The sequence below is a fragment of the Gavialis gangeticus genome, unplaced genomic scaffold (genome assembly GCF_001723915.1).
Source record: "Gavialis gangeticus isolate Ggan-Ray unplaced genomic scaffold, GavGan_comp1, whole genome shotgun sequence".
Lineage (NCBI taxonomy): Eukaryota > Metazoa > Chordata > Crocodylia > Gavialidae > Gavialis > Gavialis gangeticus.
In genome coordinates, this window is record NW_017728998.1 from 30,805,102 (window position 1) to 30,821,842 (window position 16,741).

The 16,741-nt window shown below is 42.2% G+C and overlaps 1 pseudogene; it reads right to left on the reverse strand.

Annotated features, from left to right (window-relative positions):
* LOC109289296 overlaps positions 1-16,741 on the reverse strand; it is a 67,938-nt pseudogene that overhangs the window by 25,103 nt on the left and 26,094 nt on the right.

Consider the following 16,741-nt stretch of genomic DNA (forward strand, 5'->3'; position numbering starts at 1 on the left):
CAATAGAACAAATGTTACACTGCATGACCTGGTGACGGTGACTTAAGGGTTAATGCTCCCTGGATACACATTACACTAGGGGAAGGTATAAAAATTACCCACAATAAATAAGGAACCAATACATAAATACACTGATACTCCAACTAATAAACTATCAAGAACTTATTCACACATTCTATAACTTACACCCTGTGTACTGAGGACCTTGTGTGCACTGCCCCTGGCGGGGTGTCTAACGGAGCAGGGCTCTGTCTGTGTCTCTGGCACAGGATCTGTGGGAGGTCCTTGGTGCTGGCATCCCTTGCACGAGCTCCAGGGGTGCAGCAGTGCAGCAGGCAGTGGCTCCTCCCCTGCAGGCCTTGCAAGACAGCTGATTCCTGCCCAGACCCCTTCCCTGCCTCAGCAGGGAGCAGTGTCTGGGCTGCAGGTTGTAACAGTTTCCCCTGCCCAGCACAGCCTCCAGCACCTGGCAAATGCAGCCCCTCCCTGGGCCCTACCTGTTCCAGGACTTCTGGTGACTGGAGCAGTCCCTGCCCCTGTAGCTCAGGGCTCCCTCCAGCACCTGAGCCTGCCCCTCCCTGGGGCCTTCTTACTCACGGGGAAACACCCACAGTCTCCAGCAGTCTCCCCCGGCCCTGTGTCCCCCTCCCTTGCTGTGCTCGCCTAGCCACACAGGAGCTTGCAGGAGGGTCTTCCCAGGCTTGGAGTCTCCTCACAGGCAGCTTCTCTTGTCTTGCCCCAGCAGGGCTCCAAGGGGAAGGGAGGAAGAACAGACATAGTGCAGCACTGTCCGTGAAGCCTCTGCTGCTACTTCTGCAGGGCTCTGCCAGGGGCTCTTGGAGGGGTGGCCATAGGAAGATCCCTTCTCTGGTCTCCAGCCTGTATCCCACCCACTCTCTCTCCTTTGTTCCCCCCACCCCGGAAAACTGCTCCTCTCTTTTAACCAAGTCTCTCAGCCAATTCCAGGCCAGGGGTCTTCCCAGGCTTTTGCTAACATCTCTCATTCAAACCCTGCTGGGGTTATATCATCCCTCCCACTTCCAAGAGGTCTACCTCCAAACCAGGTTCACTCGCCCTCAGCACGTACGGTATCCCTACTGAGACAAACTCTGCCTCATCATGCACTATCCCTCTGCAGGGCAGCCCTTCCTATTCCTTCAGGTGGGTCCATTTGTAATGCTGCTACATATGTTTCTCTGTCCAAAGATACTGAACAAGCACCCATCACGGTACTATTTTCCTACATAGGACCCAGGACATTTAAATAACAACAGTTTTGGACCACATGATGTACCTGATGCACAAAGAGATTACAATGCTCTATTTTAAAGAACTCTGGTACGTTATGGTAAGAACTCTGGCTATGTCATTGTGGCAGGGCACGGGTTGTGCCTGCCACTTTAAGGGCCTGGAGCTGGCAGCCGCCAGGTGCCTGATGAGGGCAGCCATTTTAGATCTGGGGCTGCCTATATAAACAGGGCAGTTCTGCTGTTGGAGGCCAGGCAACAACATTGCCTGGCTGCTGATATCATCTGGAGGAAAGAGAGGAGCTGTAGGGGATGGTAAGGAGGCTCCTGGTCCCGGGCATGACCTAAAACTGCACCCTGCCAGGAGTGGGTAGCCTGGTTGGGCTCTCAGTGGTGCAGGAGCCCCCAGGAAATACCAGGCCAGTTACCACCCCAGTGAAAGGCGGGTCGGGGTGCCTTAACCCCTAGCCCCCACAACCGGGTAGGTTACCACTTTGCTAGAGAGTTGGGAAGGTGGACCCCAGGGAGAAAGAGTAAGACCATAGACTCAGGCCTGTCTGAACTTCCCCTGACTGGTCCATGCTGGGGCCAGGACCAGAAGGGTTGAAGGGCCGGGGACCCACCACGAGGAACACCCAAGAGCTGATGGCCTGGGGTTCTGACCAGCCTGGAGGTGGGCCACGGCTAGTAGCCAAAGGTCCTGGTGGGGGGATCACACCCAAAGGGGACTCAGTTCAGGGAGCTATGCTGCCCAGTATGAAGGTGGATGAGCGGAATCCAGGAGGGGTTCAATTAGGAGGATTCTGGGGCCCACCGTGGAGGCTGATGACTTGTGATAACACCCAGATTTCATCTGCGAGGCTTGGGTTGCAGTGTAGGGGAGGAATGGAGCCACAGATAGTGCCCCCTGGCATAGGGGCATGAAATGGGCAGCCTCCCACCTAATTACATCTTTAACTAATTAATTAGTTACAAGGTGTGGCAGGCGGGCGAGAAGGCAGGTGGTTAGCCCAGGAACAGGTGGGCAGGCCACAGTTGGATCAGCCCTGAGCAGGCCCCCTGTTACAGTCATGTATAAAAAATGCAATACTTAGAGCAGGGGTCGGCAACCCCTCTTATGAGTGCCAGAGCATGGCACGTGAAGCCGTTTTGCTTGGCATGCCAAAGCCAACCTCAGCTCTGGGCAGGCCCCTGCCACCAGCCACAGAGCCTGCGATGCTTGTCTTTGGCAAGCAGCAAGGGCCTGCCCAGAGCCTCATCTGCTTATAGCAGACAGCTGCAAGTGGCTGCACCAGGGTTTGGAGCCCCAGCCTGGTTTGTTTCTGGGGTGGCTGCATGCGCACCTCAGGAAGCATGGCGGGGAAGGTGCTGGGGCTGCGCTGGCACAACAAGAATCAGACCCATCATGGCACTCCCACCATCCACCCCTAGCATGCCAACATCTTCCAAGTCGAGGTTGCATGTTTTTTTGGCACTGAGCCCAAAAACACTGCTGACCCCTGACAGACCATCAAAAAAATAATTCTGAAAAAAATCTTTTGAAAAGAATGTTCCTTTCTGATTACTCTTGCTGTGAAAATATAAGAAAGTGTTGTTTGAGATGTAGGAAGGTCTTACATTACTGAGAGATTATGGCATTATGTGATCTTCCTATTTGGTATGTAACAGGCAAGGAACTTCCAATAAAACCAGCAATTTTAATTGGAGAAACATATCAATTTACTTTCTTTATTATAGCTATTAGGGTACTTGCCTATGCAAATCTCCATAATTTTTACACTAAGAAAGTCCTCTTCTCTCAGATCCATTTCTGTACTAACAGGAAATATTCAATTAAGCACCCATCAGTTACCCTGAAGCAATACATTCTGAAAAGTTTTCTTTAATGATGACAGCATTGATGTTAAATCTTTGCAAGACAAGGAAATACCAATACAATTTTAAATAACCCTTCATCTGTGGGGGGAATTTCAGAGTTTTTATGCTTCCAAGATGAGGTATGAACTTGTTAAAATACAGTGGGCCCATCTATACAAGACACTTCACTGTACAGTAGGCTACTCTAATGTGCAGTAAAGTATCAGTATCTACATGTGTGTTGGACTTACTACACAGTAAATTAAGCTAATTTTGCTAATACCAACAAATGCAGGTACTGGATTAATAGCACATTAGCTACTGTGCAGTAGTATGTGTATAGACATTGACCCGGAACTGCTCCTGGTCAGCCTAGACAACAGGGAGCCACAGGAGGCAGAAGGGGGAGCTGTCCACAGCTCCGGTCTGGCTTGGGACAATGCCCTGTGGCTCAGTGGCAGCAGCACCCTGAGCTCTCCCTTTGCTCTGCTTGCTGAGGGGATGGGGGAACTCTCTGTCCCTGGTCCTGGTGCTGCTTGGCTCCCCCCAGCCCCAGGAGCAGAGCAGTGCCAGGATGGGGGAGTTCTCTGCCCCGCAGCACCAGGCCAGGGACAGAGAGTTTCCTTGTCCCCTCAGACCTGCCACTACCTGCACAGCCAATGCTGCAGTCTGCCCCCTCTCCTTGCCTGTGCCTGGGGGAAGCTGGGAGCTGAGCAGTGCCAGGACCAGGGAGAGCTGGAAGGGATAAGCTCTGCTGGGACTGAGGCTGGGGGGGGAGGAGAGATGTTGCTTACTCCTGGGTCCTAGTGCTGCTTACTCCCCTGCAGCTCCCCAGTCCCAGCACTGCTCACCCTCCTGCAGCTCCACCCCACCCCCCCGCTTCTGATGCTGCTCAATTCCCTGCTCGCCCCAAGCACAGGCAGGCAGTGGGAGCCAACTGGGGCATGCACTGCATGGGGAGCAGCAGGGTCGAAGGGACAGGGAAGTTCTCTGTCCCTAGCCTGGTGCTGCAGAGATGCAAAGCTCCCCCATCCTGGCACTACTCAGCACCTGGCTCCTGTTGAGAAGCCAGGAGCCAAGCAGCTCTGGGACCAGGGACAGAGTTCCTCCATCCCCTCGCAAGCAAAGTGAGGGGAGAGCTCAGGGCACTGCTGCCATTTGAGCATGGGGCATCACCCCAAGCTGGCACTGCTAAGCCAGGCTCCAATCCCAAGCTCCATGTGGCTGGGAAATGTCCCCCACTCTGGGACAGTTCCCCCAACTCCATGGAGTCCAGGCCTGGCCCCTGTTCTGCCTGGCAGCCCAGGGAGGGTGCCAGGAATGCCTGGAGCTCCCCTTGGCTGCTGCAGAGAGTTAGAGCAGGAGCATCCCTGGATTCAACTTCTCCCATTAGGAGCAAATCTGTTTCTGACACAGGCACGTTTGTAGATGTGTTTCCAGTCACAGTTTACTGCCTTATTTTAATGCACCTTAAGGTGCATTAACTGCATGTGTAGATGCACCTAGTAATTCCCTAAAAACTGAAGTATGAATTACCTTACACCAAGTAATGGAATTACAGGGAAGGACTGTTAAATATTTATAACTTTCTCTGTCCCTCAAATGTATTTATAATGCTGCTCCTTCTCTAAAGATGACATGGAATAAAAAGTCAAAAATATAATTATGTTAGAGGCACTATTAGGAGTACAACACAGTCTTCCAAATTAACAGCATCAACTTCTTAACTAGAGAAGCACTGATGGATCCAGGGTCAACACCGACCAGCATGCTAAAATGTTCTCCAACCTATGAAAGGATAACAATATGCATTGCTCATGAAACAATTTGGGAATATTTGACACATTAAAAAAAAAAAAATCACAGAAACTTAGAGTTGGAAGCGACCTCAGGAGGTCATATAGTCCAACCCCCAGCTCAAAACAGGACCAGCCCCAACTAGATCAACCTAGCCAAAGCTTAGTCTGGCCAGGTTTTGAAAACTTCCCCAAGGATGGAGCTTCCACCACCTCTCTGGGTAACCTGCTCCAGTGTTTTACTACCCTCCTAGCGAGAGAGTTCTTCTTAATATCCAACCTAATCTTCTCTTACTGCAATTTGAGACCATTGTTCCTTGTTTTGTCATGTGTCACCACTGAGAACAGTCTAGCTCCATCCTCTTTCAAACCCGCCTTAAGTTAGTTGAAGGCTGCTATTAAATCCCCCCTCAGTCTTCTCTTCTCTAGACTAAATAAGCCCAGTTCCCTCAGTCTTTCCTCATAAGTCTTGTCCCCCAGGCCCCTCACCATTTTTGTTGCCCTCTACTGAACTCCCTCCAATTTGTCCACATCCTTTCTGTAGTGGGGGACCCAAAACTAAACACAGTACTCCAGATGTGACCTCACCAGTGCTGAAAAGAGGGGAATAATCACTTCCCTTCCATTACTTGATTTCTTAGCTTACTTTTAAATTCTGGCTACCAGATAACTGAACTATTAAACAAGCACATAGTTTCTGCATTTTAAAATAACCACAGAATAACAATAACAAAACTCAGCCCCTAAATTACGATAGCCTTTCTAGGCAGGGCAAGATATAAAATCCAAATAACGACAATAACAGCAGCAGCAGCAACAATATTATGCTACAAAGAGTACTAGGCCCATTTGAAAGAATATCAGAATATATTTTTGATACTCATATATAAAGCCATAAGTTGCTTCTGCTGCAATTGCACTTAAAAAGCACCCAGGGAATTTACTGAACATAAATAGGGCCTGTGCTCCTACATCTTTAAGGTGGCTTTGAAAATCTCTCCATTAACTCGTAGCTACTCTTGAAGAGCAATAGGCTAGTCATGGTCCTTTTCTTTTTTAAATTAAGATATTTAAACATTAATATTTAAACTGTTGAGACCCAAGGCCCCCTCCCTGTCTACTAGAAGCCTATTAGACCTTGCCTTCTGCGTCAGCAGGACCTGTCAGCAAAAACATCTGAAGTAGCACTGGTTGCCAGTAAAATCAAGCTCTGACTGGTGCCATATGAGACTGCAGGGAACAAACAAAATAAGCAAAGAGATGCTGGAGAACTGCCTTTCCAAGGCAGACAATGTGAAAGAGATGCTACTGCTAGGGCAGGCATAAATGTATAAGTAACATTTTACAAGCAGAAGACTGAAAATTTTTCCACCCACCAATTTTACAATGAAATACCAAACTTGTTCTAACACTAAGATCTTCCCATTGAAGGTTTGGCACAGACATTTCAAGCATGCTATACCAGTGAGGAAATGACCCATGTTATAAAGAGCACCTCATGGGGAAACCTGAGAAAGAAATGAACTCTGGCATTTCTGAAAACCAAGCTTATTGCTAAAGGTGGAAAAGTTGCCCATTTTCCCCTTTAAATCCACTCTCTGGGCCAGACCTTCCCCATGATGACTCGCATGCAATTGTGTGTATAGAAGCTAATAAGACATGTAACCTAGTCCCTACATGTAAAGTTACTCTCACTGCACACACTTGCGTGTAGAGGATTCTGAAAGTTTGCCCTGAATCACACCTTTTAGTCTTGCTTGCATCCAGTACTGCTTTCTACAAAGTCTTTTCCATCTCAGGCAAAAGGCGACCTCTTTTGCCCTTTGATTTTATGCATCCATTAAGAAGACTGGAGACCTCTCTCTCCTCATCTCTGCTCTATATCAGACTGACAATTCTAGACCAAAGGCAGAAAGACTACCATGGAAGCTGGGGAAAAAAACAAAACAAAACACAACACAGAAATCAGGCCATTTTTCATTTAGGTTCCTAAATAAAGATTTCAGTGACAAATTTTTAGGATCCAAATTTTTAAAAATATGGCCAGGTTGCTTTATAGTTATTTGGCTTTGATTAGTTTAAACAGCCTGTTAATGGCTAGATTCTAAATATATTTTATAAATATATTGTGGGAGGGAAATATGGCTCAAAAATAATATTCCATCCTTTCTGAATCTTTGGATTTAATACATCCTATCATTTGATGCATGTCTCCAGAGAAACCAGTAGAATGAGTGCCTGCAATTCTAATTGTATAAGAGAAAGATTCACCATGTAACTAGAAGGATGGACATTTAAGCTTGTGTTTGTACAGTCTTTATATTACAGCTTTTCTGTAAAATCCTTCATTTATAGAAATTGGCGCCAATATGCAAAAAACAATTCTGGGGGTATATGCTCATACTGAGTGTATGCTTCTACTCTGAAAATGAATAAAATATAAACATTACAGGGAAAGAAAGACCTTGGAAGGTCAACTGTAGAGCAAGGGCAAAACCAGCAGCTACACACAGAGGCATCAAGCTGCAGTATGTGGTTCATATGGAAGACTCTAAGGAAACTCTGAAAACAATGGGTCAAAGGAGAAAAAGAAAGAAGTACTACAGCATCAGATAGGTCATGGTCTTAGCAGCTGAGCAGCAAGAGATATGTGAGGATTGCTGTGAGTATGAGGAAAAATCCAACCACTCTGCCAGCCTCTCAAGTACAGTCTCAAACTCATCAGTGTCTTGTGACTTATTTTTAAAGAAAGAGCTAAAATGCTTAGCAACCACAAGCTGAAAACACAAGATTGAAAGGTCAAGAAATAAAGTATAAAAATAATTGCCTAAATGTAAGGGGCAAATTCTCACTTGTGGTTCTTCCACTGAGCAACCACACCCCTCTATCAAGAGCAATTCAAATAAAAGTAGGATTCAATCTCAATGATTTTTTTTGGCTCTATCCATCAAGATTGTACTGCAGCACTTAATAATATTACTTATTTTTATATAAGCTTTTCAAACATAACCTAAGGCTCTTTTTGAAAGAAGTGAGACCCCCCTCAAAGAGAGCTGAAGAAATATGCTCAAGGCCACACCGCGGGTCAGTGGCAGAAACAAGGATCGAGGTCTTTTGTGCACAAATACAGACCATTATCAGCTATGAACAAGACTCAAATAATACAAGTACGACAACTTCAAACCTAGAAGGCTGAAGCTCAGCTTTTGAAAATGCAAGGGGCTTCATTTTCAAGGAAGTAAAGCACCCAGCAACTTCTTTTAACTTCAATATTTAATTGTTAGATTGGCTTTAATTACAGGGACTTTAATTTACATGAAGCTGTTGTGAGCTTTGTGCTTTCTAAAATCTTGGTCATCCTCCACTCTGGTCTCTAAGACCAAACAGCTTAAATGCAGCTGTTAATCATCTCCCTTGATCAAACTGATGAGCATGTCACTCCCCGTCTTAATTCCCTCCACTGGGTCCCTATCCAGTGCTGCATCTAATTTAAGCTCATCACCTATTTTAAGACTCTGTATAAAAATCTATCCTTTCCTACTTATCCACCCATATCAGGCTTCCCACTGCCCCACTTCCCACTGCCCATCCACCTCACCACTTTCACTTCCCATGCTTCTCACTCGTAACTTCTGCACCTTCTGCCACATAACTACCCATGCACATACAACCTAAATGGCAAAGTCCTTGCTACATCCAGAAATAAGTTCCTCTTAGAGAGCTACTTCTGCCATCTTTCCCACAGTGCATCTAATTGACTTACATAAACATACTGATTTGTTATTCCCAATCCTCCAACTTGTCTACTTGCTTGTCTTTGTCTTTAGGCTGTGAGAATGGACTTCTTAAATGCCCTTAAAAAACACCTCTCCCTTTGACAGTACAACAAAGTAAATAATTTAAACTTAAAAAAGAATGAATGCATGAGTGGCATAATGAAGTTAAATAAAGAGATAAACTATTTTAATTGTGACGTTACTGATAAAGTAACTAAACTGGAGTGATAGTATTTACATACTATGCCTGCTTTTTATTAGAGTGTCATTAATTTTGAGGTTCATCTTTTAAAATAACCCACTCTTATTAATAAAAGCTAGAGATAGTTATATACTGGTGAAGCAGAAAAATGCACATGTACCTACAGACACATATATTTATCTATGGCATGACCCACAACAGCAATACCTAAGGGAGGAGGGATGTGTGCATACCACACACACACACTTCATTTATATATTTGTGTACCTCACACATCATCATTTTGAGCCCAATCTTCACTTACATTTATTAATATCTTTTTTTCTTTGCAAAAGGAAGGTGTACTTGTTGTACCATATACTTAAGTAGGTAGGGGGAAAACAAGAAAAAAATTGAGGTTTGTGTGTGCATATATCATAGGAATGATTAGAGAGGTCAGTAATATTCTTCAAGCCTATAACATTCACATTACTAAACAGCTTCATATATAGTATTTCAATGACCTGATTAAGTGCCAGCGCTGGTGCACATGTGTGTGCATGCTTGCGCGCACACACAAAGATAAGGTAGATTCTTTTGTCAAAGATGCATTTGAGATTAACAGCAAGCTGGCAGAATGAATATGTTCCACTGCACTGAGGCAATTACTGTAGTAGGTAAAACAAGTGATAAAGATTTATTTAGTACAAGGCTGATATTCATTAATCTCTTTAAACCCCATGTTAAGGTTGTTTAAAGTACTGTAGCTCTTCTCTGGAAAGGTCTGTTGAATCTATGACAGAATAGGCAGACCTGCATAAATGCAGTGCAGGTCTCCATGGACTATGACATTTCTATACCTCCACAGGGAGGCCAGTATTTTAGATTAGTTTGGTTAGCACTGTAGATGCAGCATGCTGATTTACTAAACTCTGATGCAAGTACCAAAAATAATTAGCTTATCAAAGATCACTTTCTTTTCCCTCTTTCATTAGTGTGCTAAATATGGCATTGTTGCAAGGAAATAACTTATTTCAGTGATGTTCAAACATTAAGTGCGGATTTTTACAGAATTTCAAATATTTCTAATAAGACCTATTTTCCAGTCCTGTTTTTTTCTAAATGAACATTTAATACAATGGCACAAGTGACATTCAATTACCCCCTCCTTCTGCACATTGACACCATAAACCATTAGTAAGCATTTCTAAAAATGAAACAGTTATTTTGGTACTCCAACTTTAAGCACACTAGAAGTACCTAGATAGATTTAGTACAAACAAGCTTTTATGAACAGATTTTATACATTGTACGTGAAACCTGTTGAATGCGTAACACGAGTCCTAAAATGTTATGCTTTTATATCCTTATTTCTGTAACAAATTGAAGAGGTCTTTCTTACATTGGGAAAAATTCTGATTTGGTACAAAGGAAATAAATACATTTCTCTTCCTTTGAAATAAATTAATTATTTCATTGTTCAAGCAAAAGCCATTTCTCAAGATATCAGTAACAACAATTATTGTTACAAGAACCATGGTCAAGGTTTCCAGATACTGCAGAAGTACATTATATATGTTTAAAAAAAAAAAAATCAGAAAGACATCAACCCCCCTCCTAATTTTTTTTTTTATCTTCAGGAAGCATATTAAAATGATTTATTTCTAGTCTGCTGCTCATAGTGAATGCAAGTCAACCTCTCCTTACCTTGCCAATGACAGGGATATCAACGGAACCCCAGGTATCAGCTCCCCAGTGAACTATGCCCGAGGCAAAATCAGCTGTAATAATTCCAGCAACTGGAAATAAAAAAGAATGTTAACAGTAGAAGCTAATCCAACACACATTGAAGTTACATCAACCACTTACAGTATACAGCAGATAAAAATAAAAATCACTAATTCCAAATGCAAAAATACATTTTATGAGACCACATACAACCAGTGAAACTCAGTTTAATCAATTTCAATTAAAAGAAATGTAAAGACTACATTAAAACATTTTAACATTTACTCCAGAACCAAGCAGAAAAAAGAATCAGAAAATCATTTTTACATAACACAGTATGTCAGCAGGAGTCAATTTCATTTTAATATTAATTCCTTAATCAGTTTTTAAAGGCTTCAGTATTGTAGGTTTACTTAACCCAACTTAGCATAGAATAATGGGACTGGCCCAGTGTTTCTTCAACATTTTTTCACACCCATATTCTTCCTTATCTCCCTTTTTCTGTAGCCTCTACAGCTTCATATCTTCATTGAAATGCCTTCCAGAAATGCCTTTTATTCCAGCAACATAAGATGGTTCCATTGTGCTGAGAGAGTTGCCTTTTCCAAAAGAGCAAAATTCTCCAGAGACTGGGGTTTCCAGATCTGAATGCTTAATTTCATATTCTAGCCCAACAAGGGCAAGGCTTCAAAAATACTGGATCAGGTGATCAAAACTACAAGAGCTAGTTATGTTGCACTATTCCTCTATTTTCAAATGCTGGTTCAATATTAACATCTAGTAAAATAATCTTTGAACCTCTGTATTACTATTTCATATGTTAATATTCAACATATCAGTAGCAACCTACTATTCACATAACTCTTCTAGTTATTCAAATAAAAGCAAAAGAAAAATATATTTTAAAGGTACTAAATATATATTTTTCAAGATATACTTTGCCTGTCAAACTAAAGTTGAGTAGTTAATTCAAACCATTACCATCAAGTATCTGCAATTTCCTCTTATTGTTCTCCTTAACTATGGGGTAAATACACTTCCCTTCATAGTAAGTAAATTCTTCTCGAAAAACATTTGTTTTGAGTTTAAATGAAAAAAAAAGTCAATATGGCATAGTGTCTAGAGTAACTAGATTTAGTAATTACCATGAATTCGTATTCAGACTAAGGATTCATAGTCATATGATTTTTCTAAAGTCAACTACACTTATTCTAATATTTAAACGGACCACTAACTTCATCTAGCCCGCTGCAAGGGGAAAATCCTGAAGTAGCTGATCTCCTGAGCAGGAAAGAAATCAAACAGAGTAAGGACTTCAGGATTTTGTGTTACAATATGCCCCTCTGCTATGTAATAAGTTGTTTCTAATCAGTTAATTATGTACAGCGGAGTGAATGGCTTTGGTATACACAAAAGTGAACATCCCTGGCTTCTGTTAGGTAGGTGGTATCTAATTGAGGTACAAAAACTTTCAAGATGTCTCTCTCCCTCCTCCTGAACTCTATACAAACTCCCAGATTATGACTTCAAAATCTGTTCAATATATAGAGTCTGCTTTGCCTTCCCTAAATCTCTGTCCAAGCCCTAAACTGAATAAAAGTTTGTGAGAACAGCTATACCAGTGTGGGCATGTCCCGAAAAACAACTAGTCACAGCTGGTAAAAAGAAGTCCTAATTTGAACATTTTAAACCCACTAACAGACCACCATCTCTTACATGGATTGTAAATAGGAAAATGCCTATTTGAACTAACCACAGCTACACCATAGACACAGACAAGGCACAGTGGCAAAGAATAAGGGTCATGCTGACATAAGCTTAGAATGGTCATATTACTCACAAGTGGTAAAGTCTCAGCTTAATTATTCAAGTACATGAAGAGTGTTCATAAAACCTCTATACCAGACAATTACATGCTCTGTACATTCTCCACCATTTACAGAACATGTATTTTAGAAACTGCTTAAAAGAATTTTCAATAATTTCATATTCATCCACTTGTAAAATCAGGATTCCCTAGTGTCCTTACTTTAAATGATACTGGCCTCAGAATGAGAGAAAGATTTTAACAAATACATTTTAGAAATCTCACAGTGATTAAAGTGGTTTTTCCATGCATAATAATGAGGTAGCTTTGAGCCCTTTAAGATCTAACCTTAAAACAAGTTTAAGATTTGATCTCAGAGCTAAAAGCAAGTGGTATGCCCATTAGGAAACTGGCAATGTCCCCATTACATTGTTGATAGGCAGTTTAATGTTTCTAACCTGATGGTTTTCAAAATATCTGACTTTATATTTGTCACCACTACTAAGTTAGCCCGATTCATTAGGCAAGCATAATTCTGTGAGGAATCTACCCTGTTTGAAGAAAGAGAAAATATTTCTTAGGCTATTTTAAATAAAAAAGGGGGGGGGTGAGATGGTCAAAGGTGTCTGATAACCATTTGACACATAGCCCTGGCAATTTACTATCACCATTTCTTTTCTATATATAATTACCATTGTACAGCTTTAGCTCTCTCAATGGTCATCTGTGGTGTAAAACATATTTTATGAATGCCCAAATAAAGCATTTTGAAAAATGTGGCAGTTTACAATAAATTGCATATCAATATCCATTTTATTTAGTATTTCTCTCTTTCCTAATACTTAATTTAAAATAATAGTTTGAAAACAGTGCAAGAAAGTAAAATAATCCCATTTAGGATAACCACTGGTTTTTAGGTCTAGCTGTCAAGGTCAACTGATATCATTAGACTTACATGAACTCAATTCAAGTTACAGCAGGGAAATCATGTTAGAAAATATGGGTCAAGTCATCAAGCAGTAATAAAGCTGTTACCTCTACATTTAGTATTTGAAATATTTTTTTAAATCTGTCATAATTTAGTAGTATTTCCATTATTAGAGTAGCACTTGACAATAAATCTCTTTAAAATGGCCACTTATTCAGATATATCAAGTAAAAGATTCAACCAAATGACATGTTTTATTTAGTCTACAGAAATTTTGTCTCTACATGAGTGAACAAGAAAAAAAAGTAGAGAAAACTTCTTAAGCTTAAAGATAATGAAAAGCTAGGATACTCAAATAATGGCTGCCTTTTTGCATATTTGTGCCTGTATAGTGATATGATCTATATAGCATATAAGAACCAAGAGATACAGAGAATAAATTTATACACAGACATGAACTACAGTGCTAAATCCACATTATGCTGATGAAGTAGAATCAAGTCAAAGCTAAGGCATTCAGATACTACAGTTATAAACTTGATTTTAAAAAAGAGCTGTACTCTCCTCCAACATATATTCTCAATCAAAGTTTGGAGAGGGATTTTTTCAAAAGCACAGTTTCAGTCTAAATTTGCTCCCACTGAAGTCACCAATTTTACAATAGATTTCAGTAGAAGCAGGGTTAAGCCAATACTGGGCACTCTGTAAATCCCAACCTAAATTGTTTTCATAAGACAAATCTGAGAATGTGTAGCATCCTTTGTATTACAAGTATCGCTGAGGTCTTCAAAAGAATAATGATTACAAACAAATTAAATCCTTTTGATACATTCTGTAGATTGTCAATGCCCTTGAATTTTAGAACCAATGTAACTAAGAGCAATAATTCTGGCCCTAAATGTTTTTTCCCCACTAACTCCTACTGATCTGGGTAAATTAATAGTTAAAGACAATCACCAGATACTGGCAGAAGTGACCTGCAAAAGCTTCAAAATACAGACGTATCAACTCCAGATTTGCTTCTCCCTTCTGCCTATCTTGGCTAAATATAGACAGTCAAAAAGCCTGAGGCTGAATCAATTCAGTCTTTGCAGGTTAGTCTAAAGTGCACAGATTAAACTGAAACAGAAGTGAACAGACATTTACCTTTGATTCAGGAAATGCAGCCACATGCCTGCAATGGCTCAGGCCAGAAGCTGGGGAACACTAGAACACAGCTCTCTGGCTGTGTGTGCATTTCTACTTCCTGCTGCCCCTGAGGTCTCTGGGATTTACAGTCCAGACCTACAGCAGCAGGACTCTGCAGGGTTGCTCATCACTTTCTCTTCCTGCTTCCAGGTGCCTCTGGGATTTGAAGTCAACAGTCACAGCCAGCAGTAAGTTTAAGCAGGGAAAGGGATGTTTAGCACTCCCCACCCTTGCCCTCCTGGGTCCAGACCCCAGTTGGGGTTTGCCTAGAGGGAACAGTCCCCTTGCCCAGCTGAGCTCCATGTTCCTGCTGCCCCTCGGGGGGGGAAGAGGAGAAGGTGGAAAAGTTCCCCCCAGCATGGTAACGAGCCTCCCCCTGTCCTCCCTCCCCAACCCCCTGCTCTGGGGCCAGGCAGCATCACATGGAGCCCTCCCTCCCAGCCCCGCAGCAGTGCAAGGAGGAAGAGGAAGAGTCCCTCTCCCCACCCTGGGAGGAGGAGAGCCAAGGGAGAGCTCCCCCCAGCAAGGAACAGAGCCCCCTCCCCACCCTGTGGGACAACCAACCCAGCATGGCCCTGTTAAGGTGAAGGGGGCAGGGAGAAGAGTTAATTCCTCCCTCCTTCCCTTCCTTGCAGATGGGGTCTGCCAGCCCCAGGGGCCACCACTGCAGCCCCCTCCCCTCTGCTCCCTAGCAAACAGGCTGACCCCTGCTGTGGTAGGGGAACAGGGGAAGGCAGAAAGAATTAATGCCCTCCCTGCCCACTTTGCCTTAATGGGGCCATGCTGGCCAGTGTCTCCGCTAGGGCCAATCCCTGCTCTGGCTAGAGAGCAGAGGGGCAGGGTCAGCCCTGCAGCTGAAGCAGAGACTGCCCAGCCCAGAGAGCACACCAGGATGCTGGGGGAGTCTGGTTTAACTGGGAAGGGGTCTGAGACAGGCATTGTGTAAGCTGGTTTGAGCCAAATCAGTTAAGTCTGATTGTACATTTAACCAGGTTTATCTCAAACCAGTTTCGGCCATTTTGAAACTAGTTTATGTGCACTGAATGTCTGTTCTGTTACAAGTTTAAACCAGTTTCTGATCACTTAACCGGCTTATGTGTAACTTCTGTCCTTAGCTTTTGAAACTGGTTTATGTGTACTGAGCTTGCGTTCTGTTACACATTTAAACCAGCTTCTGATCACTTAGCTGATTTATGTGTAATTTCTGTCCCTACCCCTTCAGGTTCCAGTCCAACTATCCCTCAGTGACTCTTGAAGCTTTGTTAATGAAGTTTTTGCACCTCTCTTTCCTGCAAGCCACTTCAGATGGGAGGAACTACACAGGAGCAGGTGCACAGAAAAATCAGGGAGCAGTCAAATAGATCTTTTTTGTTCCTAGCAAAAGGAGGCACATATAGGTACGTGCTAGTATATCCCTGCTGTCTTGGTTACTTAGAGCCCAACTAATTTAGAAAAAACAGGAGAATGTTTCTGAATAAATGCATTATTAGGTAACACATGCACTGTTTTGAATTATCAAATTAGTATCTTTCTTGCATATTTATTTTCCCAAATTAAGTCAGTAAAGGTGTTAAATGTAACATATAACATATAAAATCAACATACAAAGAGATTTACGCTTAACTAAGTTAAATTTGTGAGGTAAAAATAGTATTCTGGTGTTTTTTTATGGAGTTAAAAACAATGGAAACCATTTAAATGAATAATGCATTTTTTTGTTAATGGAAAGGCAAAGTAATATAAGTGGGGCATTTTAATTCCCAGGCACATGAAATTTATTGTCACTTGGATGCCCACTGGGAATAATTTATGCATCCTCTATTAACAAAATATTTTTAATTTGAATTTGCATATTTTACTCATTAGAGTTAACCTTGACACAGTCCTTTTTGGAGGTGCCATGCCCTCAGGTGTGTGTTTAAGGAGTGTCCACTTATCAGAAAAAATAATTAAACAAATGTACGTGTACTTTACAAGGAGAAAAGCATGGTACATTCCAGGTTTCAAACATGTTATTTATATATTCAGGTGGTGAATCTACATATGAATTTAGAGGGATCTTTTATTTTATCTTGTAAAATCAAAGCCAATTAAAACTCACTGCATTTTAAAGAACCTCTTCATCCAAATGCACAAAATCAAAACAAATGAAGGCTCCGGTATTAAACTGTGAAACAAGAAGAAAACTTCACAGTTACAACTTACTTTCATTTCCACAGAGAGCAGTGAGCAG